General features: G+C 40.7%; 1 long non-coding RNA gene across 1 annotated transcript; it reads left to right on the forward strand.

Moving 5' to 3' along the window:
• The first annotated feature begins 1,919 nt into the window (after positions 1–1,919).
• On the forward strand, positions 1,920–6,640 carry LOC139562624 (uncharacterized). Its single transcript, XR_011672419.1, has 3 exons — positions 1,920–2,058; positions 2,767–2,850; positions 3,077–6,640. It is a non-coding gene; the product is annotated as an uncharacterized lncRNA (long non-coding RNA).
• Positions 6,641–11,606: the final 4,966 nt, after the last annotated feature.

Here is an 11,606-nt window from a genome sequence, read left to right on the forward strand (position 1 = left end):
AAAGTAGTGCACTATATAGGGAATAGGGTGCCATTTGGGATATACTGTGGGTGTATTTAGGTTACTGGGATCTGAGAATACTGAGCCATTTATGCGATTTACATGATTGTTCCTGATGATTCATGTAGTTGAATTGATCCTCTGTTCCTCTGTACTGTAGTTAAAGCCAGTGGGATTAGCTGAGACTGAGTTCAGCCAGATGTCTGTCTGTACCAACTACCAAGACTAGTGTGAGAAATGTGATGAGTGTTATGTATACTGAATGAAAATATAAACACAACATGTAAAATGTTGGTCCCATGTTTCATGAGCTGAAATAAAAGATCCCATAAGTTTTCCATACACACAAAATGCTTATTTATCTCAAATTCTGTGCACAAATTTGTTTACGTCCCTGTTAGTGAGCATTTCTCCTTTGCCAAGATAATCCATCCACCTGACAGGTGTGGCATATCAAGAAGCTGATTAATCAGCATGATCATAACAAAGGTGCACCTTGTGCTGGGGACAATAAAAGCCCACTCTAAAATGTGGAGTTTTGACACCCAACACAACAAAACCTCACGGAAGGCTGGGTACAACGGAAACCAGCTGGAAATAAAAGCCTATGATAAAAGCCTATCCACAGCCTATGATCTGTATGAAAAGCCTATGATAAAAGCCTATCCACAGCCTATGATCTGTAAGGAATCCAAAGGCATAAGAGAACAGAGGCCACAAAGCTACAGATTTCAAAGTATCAGAAATGGGAAATGCATCCCTCCGTCCTGTTTTTTTATACATGAATTAATTTCTATATCTAATCCTAACCCAGAGCGACTATCCCCTTCACCACACTAGAGTTTACACAGAGTTCAGTTTAGTGCCTCTGGCTGTGGGTGCCTCTGGATAACGAGATATGCCCTCGGAGCTTTAGGGAGATCCCCTCTGAGCTGTAGTCTGTTGATCTGCACACGACCCCACTAGTCCTCCCTCTCACTAAGAAATCAACAAAAACAACAACACTTTACTGTTTTGTTTGAGGGTACAGCTCAATAGTTTTCACCCGCTTCCTCTCCATCATCTGCACTGAACTGAAAATAAAGAATAGGGGAAAACAATATGGTGGGGATACCTGAAGTTACAGGTATTTGATTTCACTCGATTGCAGTTTTCACAGATAAGGGAAAGGAGACCAAGAAAGACACTTCAGACTATTGAGATGCACACCATGAGTCACACTTTATTTATGTTAGTCAGAGGACTGCGGCAGATCTCTCAATACACCAGAGAATGTAACCATCTGTCTACAACACATCAATATTAGCGTGTTGTCTATGAATGATTACTGGAGAGAACAGAGAATGTGACTGGATTAGGGATGACCAGTCTTTAACCTTGTAGTGAAGAATGTGTTTCATCCACTTTTATTGGCCAGCGTGAGCATGGAACCTAATGAACTAATGTTTGGTATCCCAGGAGACCTACCCCGGGGGATGGTAATAGAGGGGAGGTACGTGATGAGACGTTGGCTCCCTCTGCTGGGAATACGGGAGATGGGCACCCCAACACGGACAGCTCCAAGTGAAGGTAATTAGTGGAAAGTGCCAACCAGCCGTGGAGGCCAAATAAAATGAGCACTGTGGCACACCGCGATGGAGAACGGGGAGAGACCGACACAGAGCAAAAGCAGAGAAGAAGGACTGAGCTAAACCTACGTGATTTTCTTTGTAATGTTTATTTTCTGTCCTAGTAAAGTTGTTTTTGCGGCATAGGCGGAAATCCCAGGGGGGACGGGGGGGACACGACCCCCCCATCCTGGGGAAAATATGATTTGTCCCCCCCAATATATCACTGTAAACATAACTATGTAATTTCAATAATATTAATAATACGCAATGAAAGCACTTGTACTGATTATAGACACTTAATAGCGCGTTTTTAAATTTCACAAGATTGCGACCCCCCCGCCCTTTGCCTCACAATGGTTTGATCCACTGCCAGTTCTTTAGCTGGCAAGGTAATAGAGGGCTCGTATCTACTGTCCGAAAGGCACTCAATGTACGTAACTGACGTGAGGTAATCCAGTCAATCGCGCTTTAGCAATGTATATATTTTTTTCATGTTGCAGGGTTCACACACTAGCTGAATTTGCAGAGCTAGCGCGCAAACTAAAGCAAACATTAACTATCAAGCTAGCTAGTACCTATTCCATTTATGTGGCGTCGTCAAAGATGGAATATTTGCTATCGTCAGTTTATTCCAAGATTAGCATGCAGCTGTAGTGCTTCAAAGTCCCTGTGATAAGGTTAGCGATAAACTGAAGTCCAAACTGAACAAAACTACACTCTCTTATACCATTGTCTTAAATATATTTAATGGTCTCGTTGCAAAAACTAAATTGTCGCTAGTGAATTTTTTATTTTTTTCACCTTTAACCAGGTAGCAAAGATTATAGCAAACACCACAGAAACGGAATTGGTGCTCGCTAGCTTTGCAAATTCAGCTATTGTTGGAAGCCTGCCAATATGAAACAAACTATGTTAAAATTTCAAAACGTTGCAGCATGTGTTGTGTAAATGTGTGTGTGCAGCTAGACCGGTCAGCCAGCCAGCCAGGTAGAAAAATGTCAGAAAAAAGTAAAAAGACGCACATCAGAGTATTTTTCAGTACACCAAAACGCAAAGTAAGAACTCCAGTAGCCTAATATCTCAAAGACCAGTTGATAAAATGTTCATAAGAAAGAAGTGAAATGCTAATGGAAATATTTCACAATGATGTCATTAGGCAGAGCAGGCAACAGATGGCACACAGACAGCAGAGCTGGGGACAGATATGCAGGGACAGACTGGCAGAGACAGGGAGTCTCAGGTAAGTTTGTTGAGTCTTTGTTTGGCAACATTATGAAAGGTTCTCAATTTTTTTGATTTGTAAAATAGGGACATAATTGGAAAATGCCATGAATACCCCCACTCTCAATTTAAACTGGTGACTGAACCAAGATTTGTTTAAGGCAATGGTATTGCTGTTGTGATTAATTGTGTAGTTTTGGGTACCGGTAGTTAGGAGTACAGCAAACACCTTATTTCTTTTCTAGGAGACAGACTGTGAGTCAGTGAGGGTGGTGAAAGGGAAAGAGCCAAGGAGAGAGACTTCAGAGGACAGTGTCACAGCCACGGCAGGACCAGGTGTCACCCTTGTTGCCAGCAGCACCAGTATAGGGGACAGTGGCACAGCATCGTCCAGTTACCTCAGTGATGACACAAAACCATATCAGCCACACCCACAATTTATAGAACCGCAAACGTTTCAAGAGAGCGGAACACTGCACTGATAAGGAACATTGCTATAACTATTATTATGAGTAGTATTATAATGATTTAAACAAGTTGGGACAACTCTTCAGTTAACTACTGTACCTAACAATTATCCAGTAGTAGTGATTATGGTCCCTCAATATACATTTAACATATTACAACATAGTCTATGTGTTACAGCACTACTTTTGGTGTCCCCCTCAGGAATTGCTCCTGAGAAAATTTCATGTAATTGTCCCCTCCAAGGTTGATATCAGATTTTCGCCCCTGTTTTGCGGACTAACCGCTCCCTGTCTCTGTGTTAATCTCTGCACGCTCAACCCAACACCCCACGGGTTACCACATATGCTTTGAAATAACACACACATACAATTATTTTTGTCATTTTTCTCTGTAAACCTCAATCTGGCAAAGCTACATACACAAGCAAGGCATTTCTAACAAAGACCCGTAAGTTACAAATCAAATTCAAATTACGTGTTATCCGTCACGTAAGGATAGATAAACAGTAGCAGCAGCTTATGTGATTAATCAAAAATGTTTGTGCAAAAAGGATCAATGCAGATAGTCTGGGTAGCTATTTGGTTAACTATTTAGCAGTATTATGGTTTGGGGGTAAAAGTTGTTCAGGTTCTTGTTGGTTCCAGACATGGTGCCGCTTGCCGTGCAGTAGCAGAGAGAACAGTCTATGACTTGGGTGGCTGGAGACAATTTTTAGGGCCTTCCTCTGACACTGCCTGGTACAGAGGTCATGGATGGCAGGGAGCTCTATCCTCTGTAGCGCCTTGCGGTTAAATGCCAAGCCCTTCAATACCAAGCAGTTATACAGCCAGTAAAGATGTTCTCAATTTGTTAGGGTTGCGAAAGTTCAACTGAGATAGGAACAATAGGACACTTGAACTTGATTAAAATAATTGTTTAATTCAAAAGTAAATAAATGGCAAATGCATTTTTCGTATATACGGGTCCACTGCCCCACCCCGCAGGGTGGAAACAGAGAAGACACTTGTTACTGACAAAGACATTATAATAAATACTCATGACAGAGATAGTTCCCACTTCCGAGCCGGCCTGTCAGAGTAGAGACTGGGCGTGGTTTAGACTTACCCAGCCTATCGTTGATGTTGGCACATAAGCTAGTCCTAGCCCCTTTGCGCTCTCTGTTGTCCCGTCGCTGTTGCTGTGTAGATTACGCTTCTTCACCCCAAAGACTGGGGTCAGACAGCTCTGTAATATTGTCTGAGCTATTCACACCTGTTATACAATGTCCACTGTTCTCGCTCAAGGCTAACTACAGCTTCCCAGCTTCTTATCTGAGCTAACTGTTACTTTCGGCACACACACACAGACATCCAGGCGCCCAGACCAACAGTTAGCTAATATTCAATCACGTTTGTTGTAGTATTCAATCACATATCATACAGTTGCTAATATTCAATCATGTTTGTTATAGTATTCAATCACATATAATACAGTTGCTAATATTCAATCATGTTTGTTTGTATTGGGTTATAGTGCATGACTCAGAACCTCACATATGTTTTTCGTGTGTATAGTTTATCTGTTATTGTCTGGTCAGCAGTCTCCTGATTCACCCCCCTCCTGTGTCTCTCTAAGATTAGCACAGTCCCGGTCACATAGTACAGCGCCCACACTACTGATACATTTGTTGCATACACACACATATTTCATACACACACACATTTCAGACTGCTTGTTCATGGTTAGGCCCTGAGCACTGGTAAGAGTGAGAACAATGGAAAATGCAGGTTCACAAGAGTCAGCAATTCAAACCTTAATACATAAGAAGCCCTACTAGCTTATAGTTAGTTAAGCATGTCAAAAAACCTTTATAAAACCCCACAATCCCCCGTTTGACACCAAAAAAGGTGTCAACATAAACATTTTTGATTAACATAGACATTTTTTATTTTATTTTTTGATTCCCCCGTTTGACACCAAAAAGGTGTCACATACAATAAACATTTCATCCCTTTTCCATATACTAGGTGGGCTCGTTACCACCCAGGAACTTATAACCTTCTTAGGGAGAACAGTTTTATTCATAGACCTTTCTATAGAAATTTCGACTCCTCCTTTTGATAGCATTTCATGAAAATAATAAAAAGTTTATTATTATTAATTAATTAATTAATTGTATTTAATCAACAAAGAAAAAATCAACAAATGATATAGGCCAAGTTGCATTTCGACTCCTCCTTTTGATCTTAGAATACAAAGATCAAAAGAAACACACCTTTATTGTATAGAAAATAAAAAACATCTAGTCCACCCTGCTACCCCTAACAGGTACTAGGTTGGCTACCTCCCACCCAGGAAATTTAAACCTTGACATAAGGTAGGACAACATACAGGGTAAAAGATTACAAGGATATATTGTGCAACAAAAAGCAATGAATTAAACTAAAAATAAGCACATTTTTATTATTTTATAGCAAACCATGGATCACCCTCAGTTGACCCCATCTGTTCACGATAGTTTGCTTCAGTATCCTCCCCGCTGGCTGTAAGCAGGGGCATCATGCCAGAAGCTTTGGCAGCATCTGCAATAGATCTCTTGGCACAAGGTAAAATGCAAGCAACGCAGCAGATTAACACAAGAAATACAATTATTAGGGTCAGAAATCCAGTAACCATCAATGCAGTGTACTCACCAAACCAACCACCCAGCCAGGGGAACAGTCCACTCTCCTCCACACCTGCAAGACCCTTCATCTCCACAGATAACTTTTCCAACCCGCTCAGAGCTTTTGAAATGCTCCCATCCGGACTGGTATTGTTAGAGATAAACATGTAATATTGTTCTACAAACATTTTACATACACCTCCCTGGTTGGCCAGAATCATGTCTAGTGCTAGCCTATTCTGTCTAGCAGTTCGAAAGGTGGCATCCAATTGTTCAGTCATCCCCTTAAGTGCTGTGTGGGTGTAGTTAACAAATCGTTGTTGATTATAGTAGATATAATTGATCCAGGCATTCTGCTTAGCATCAACAATAGCTGGGCCAGTAATGGGCAACAAATGCCACAGGCCATCATTCCTGTTTAATGTCTGGAATTCGTGGGGGACCCCTATTGGGACCCCAACAGGTTGGTGTGGATGTTATCTGTACCCTCGGACCAAGGAGCGTCACGGTTCTGCCGTCTCCTGGGTTGGTACCGAGTCTCTGTGTCATGTGCAGCTCCCAGAAGTTGGTTAGCTATAACCTCAATAATAGGCAATGGTGGTATCAGACTGGCCAAAACACATGTGCAACGACAATTTCCTTTCAAAATTGGGGTCAATCGCCTGGCAGGTCCACACATCCACCATACATCAGCAACACCTCCAGTTAATAGTGACATTAGTGATGCAGGCAGTAGTAGGGAGCCTCCCATAGTCTATACCCCTACCTGTACCAGTGTTACAGCTGTAATATCCCCCATATGCCTTAACCCCCCATGGTGTCTTCTGGGGAGGGACTTCTGGGAACACAAGACTCAGAGTTTTACACAGGGTTGAATTTGGCTTATTATAATAGAAACTTTCCAATATGCACATCCAACCTTTCCCATTGCTTAGGGCAAATGGGTGAGTAGCCAGAGTAGGTCTGGCATGTCCACAGATCACACAGTCTTTTCTGTTAAGTGTTTTGGTTGTGTATCTCATATAGGCCAACCACATATTCTCCCTTCCCTCATAACCAGTTTCAGTCCCCAATTGGTCACTATCTGAGATGTCATTCACATTTATTACCTGTACCGGATTGGAGAGCTTAGGTGATGGTGTGGGACTTGGTCTTGAAGTGGTGGAGGAGGCCGGCTGAACCCCGGTCCGTTGGAACTGGTGGTGGCTCTGGCAGCACTGTGATGGCAATCAGACAGCTCAGGACTACAAGCAGTCCTGTAAAGCCCCACCCTCTCCCAGAGAACACATCATCAGCCAGAGATCAAGTCACACCTTCACTTCTATGAACGCTCACAGTGATGAAAGGTCGGGATCAGGGATTTTTCATTAAGGAGTTGACCCCCGAGCTTTATTAGCATCAGTTCTTCTCCTTAACTCTGTGATCATTCGGCAGTGCCAGTGTGTCTCACCCTCCAAGTGCGATATGCCCCCAGGTCGAGTGAATCACCTACTCCTTTAATTCACCTGTAATGCATAAAATCTTGGACATACAGGTTTGGTTAACAAACAGTTTCTCATTTGTTCTGATTTGTTAGCTAGAATTTTTTTTATTTTATTAGTTTATTATCCAATAGGCCCCATCCTATCCTAGATCACAATGTACCCCTCCCCCGTTTGATACCTGGCACTGGCCAGGTAACAACCTTACCTACTCTAAATAATGACTTAGGTAAGATTAGTAAAATATTCTTATGTTCTACATTATTGAACTGTCAAGTGACCTATCTACTTTAAAATGTATCTGTGCTGCTTATATATGTTAAATATTTTAATACTATTTAAATAAAAATCTTCTAATGGCCAAAACAAATGCTAACCATATAAAATCCTTTCTTTACTAATAAGCTCTCTTTTCCTCCAGGATCACTCCTCTGAGAACTGAAACCTATTTCTTTACATTAATAATTTAAATGTTTATATACTTTCCTGCCCTATTGGCTTAAAATATCTCCTGTTCAAACCTCAATGTATGATATCATCCCATATTTATTATTGATGACAAATGGGATTTTTTCTGTTGTAATACCAAATCAATAATAGCCAATTCAAACTACAATTATGTTCAAGAGCTATAAACTCCATTATATGATTTACCTCAAAATTAGTATTCCAAATGACCACAAATTCTTTATCTTCACCACATCCCCCCGTGGGTGATCAAACCACAGGAAAAATGCAACGAAAATAGGTCAAAAGGTTACACCTCCCCCTTACATTCGTGTTCCATACCATATCTAGACATATCAAAAGAACCCTTTATCTTAAAAAAGTCCCTTGTCTAAATAAAACTCAGAAAGTAAAACTCCTAATATTATCTTGTCTCTCGGGAACACGGAAAACCCCTTAACCCAAACGTTTACCACAAAAACAAAAACTAATAATTATGATAATACCCTCAAATCATTCGTTTTAAATTTCCCCGATGTTTCATGTAACTCATTCACACAACTGTGATAAACGTGTACTGTCCCTTTAAAAATTCCCAGCCAGCCATACCAGTTTGCGGGCCGGTCATTGTTCACCATAATGAAAACAGATCACTTTTAGACTACGTTTACTTCTTGTTCGAAATCCCTGGTGTTACCTAAACAAAAGCCAATAACTTTTAGCCACTTTTGAAAAGTGAAGCAAAGCTATAATGCACGCATTTTCCCTCTAAATGACACAAACAATTTTCTCTGGCATAATTTGATACGACCACACCCGGTGGGGAAAGTACAAATTGTATTCCGTTTCTCCTATAATACTGTTAACTAACTGCAACAGGCAATAGTACGGATTCGATAAACCAAACCCAATTTATCACAAAGGTTGGATCTTGAATAGAATATACAACGTCAATCAACATCTCTTAATCAAAACTATACTGCAAGAAGTAAAGGAAATAGTGTACCTGAACAATGACCAAATCCATTCGAGTAACGTAATCGTGTATCCCCCCTAGTGACGTTGTTCTACGTCGTTACAAAACAAATCATCCTGTCCCTAGCAACGTACACTGATTATTAGATACAATACCAAAACAACTCTGTTATTCATGCCTCTAGGCAAAACATATACTTACTCCAACTGAGTTTTGCATCAAAACTATCATATAAGTAAAATCAACTTCTCAACTTTCTCTACTCCAAAGTGTAAACGTACCAAAATTTAACCTAAATAAGTTATTAACTGTATTCTCTCTACTCCGAATTGGTTTTAAGTTTTCTGTTATGTGACCAGCACTCAAACAGGCCCCCCGTCGACTGGGAGACCGTTGAGTGTGGCAATACTGCCATCTTCTGTCCATTCTCTGCATAGCTTTTCTCCCATCCACCTTTTCAACTTGAGCCATATGAGGTAGTTATTTTTTATTTTATTTTTTGCTTAATTTTATCGTTATTTTGTTCTTATCTATTATTACCCAGTGACTAGTGTGTCTGTGACTAATAATGTGAGAATATAGTATGTGGTTAATGTGTAACTTGAGTATATATGGTTACGTTATGTATATATGTCCTTACTCCCCTTCACATAAAAGCCTGATACAGTACATACAGAGGGATACAATCATAAAGCAACAGACATACAGTGTGACTTGTCTTATATCCAACACGTCTTATTCAATCAGTAAACTTGTCTTATCTCCAAAACATTGCCGTTAGATCATTTGCGCATATAACCTAACCTCTCTTCACCAACGCTTTGCCGTTTACTTGTAACAGGGGACATGTCTTATTCAGTGAATTGCCGTCGAGGGTCGACCTAGACTTGTCTTATATCCAATTCTTCTGCCTTCCCCTGGACTATGTTGCCGTCCACTTTTAGTCGAGGGTCCACCTAGACTTATTAATCGACAATTTGTCTTATATCCCACATACCATGTAAATACATAAAAATCCGTGAAGTCGGTATATTGCCGTTCAATTATTAGAACTTGTCTTATTTCCAATATTCCGCCTGTCACGGTGGTTATGTGGCCATTGTCCTCAATCACTTCCCTAAAGTCTTATATATAAGACTTTTAATAAAACAACCCTAGCTTAGATACATACACACACACAAACAGGCTTTTAATATCACGTCATACACACAGTCATTACATTGTCATTCTGTTGGCCAATTGAAAATGCATTCGCCATCAAGTAGTACGTAATTAAATAATACGTAATTAGTTTTATCCTTACTTTACTGTAATGAACATATGGTTCGAAAATTTAGCAACTTACACCAGTTAGGTTTTCTCACAAAATAAATTTGGTTAAATCCAATATGCAGAATTTCAGTTTTGAAACAATAGGCTCTGCTTACCTGTTTTTTAGTAGACCCGGGCTTTTTGTGAGAGGACCCCGTCTGGCGACAGTCTAGGCCAAAGGCTGGATGCCTCAATGTCCAGCGAAGTTCCCTCAGATCACGTCGTGGTCACCAATTGTTAGGGTTGCGAAAGTTCAACTGAGATAGGAACAATAGGACACTTGAACTTGATTAAAATAATTGTTTAATTCAAAAGTAAATAAATGGCAAATGCATTTTTCGTATATACGGGTCCACTGCCCCACCCCGCAGGGTGGAAACAGAGAAGACACTTGTTACTGACAAAGACATTATAATAAATACTCATGACAGAGATAGTTCCCACTTCCGAGCCGGCCTGTCAGAGTAGAGACTGGGCGTGGTTTAGACTTACCCAGCCTATCGTTGATGTTGGCACATAAGCTAGTCCTAGCCCCTTTGCGCTCTCTGTTGTCCCGTCGCTGTTGCTGTGTAGATTACGCTTCTTCACCCCAAAGACTGGGGTCAGACAGCTCTGTAATATTGTCTGAGCTATTCACACCTGTTATACAATGTCCACTGTTCTCGCTCAAGGCTAACTACAGCTTCCCAGCTTCTTATCTGAGCTAACTGTTACTTTCGGCACACACACACAGACATCCAGGCGCCCAGACCAACAGTTAGCTAATATTCAATCACGTTTGTTGTAGTATTCAATCACATATCATACAGTTGCTAATATTCAATCATGTTTGTTATAGTATTCAATCACATATAATACAGTTGCTAATATTCAATCATGTTTGTTTGTATTGGGTTATAGTGCATGACTCAGAACCTCACATATGTTTTTCGTGTGTATAGTTTATCTGTTATTGTCTGGTCAGCAGTCTCCTGATTCACCCCCCTCCTGTGTCTCTCTAAGATTAGCACAGTCCCGGTCACATAGTACAGCGCCCACACTACTGATACATTTGTTGCATACACACACATATTTCATACACACACACATTTCAGACTGCTTGTTCATGGTTAGGCCCTGAGCACTGGTAAGAGTGAGAACAATGGAAAATGCAGGTTCACAAGAGTCAGCAATTCAAACCTTAATACATAAGAAGCCCTACTAGCTTATAGTTAGTTAAGCATGTCAAAAAACCTTTATAAAACCCCACAAATTGTGCAGCTGTATAACTTTTTGAGGCGCTGAGGACCCGTGCCAAATCTTTTCAGCCTCCTGAGGGGGAAGAGGTGTTGTGTCCTTTTCACAACTGTAGATGTGTGTGGACCATGACAGTTCCTTAGTGATGTGGACAAAACCGAATTGCACGGCGGGAGAATAACGTCACGTTCGTCTGTAGCTGTACCCCAACT

The sequence above is a fragment of the Salvelinus alpinus genome, chromosome 32 (assembly GCF_045679555.1).
Source record: "Salvelinus alpinus chromosome 32, SLU_Salpinus.1, whole genome shotgun sequence".
NCBI classification, from domain to species: domain Eukaryota; kingdom Metazoa; phylum Chordata; class Actinopteri; order Salmoniformes; family Salmonidae; genus Salvelinus; species Salvelinus alpinus.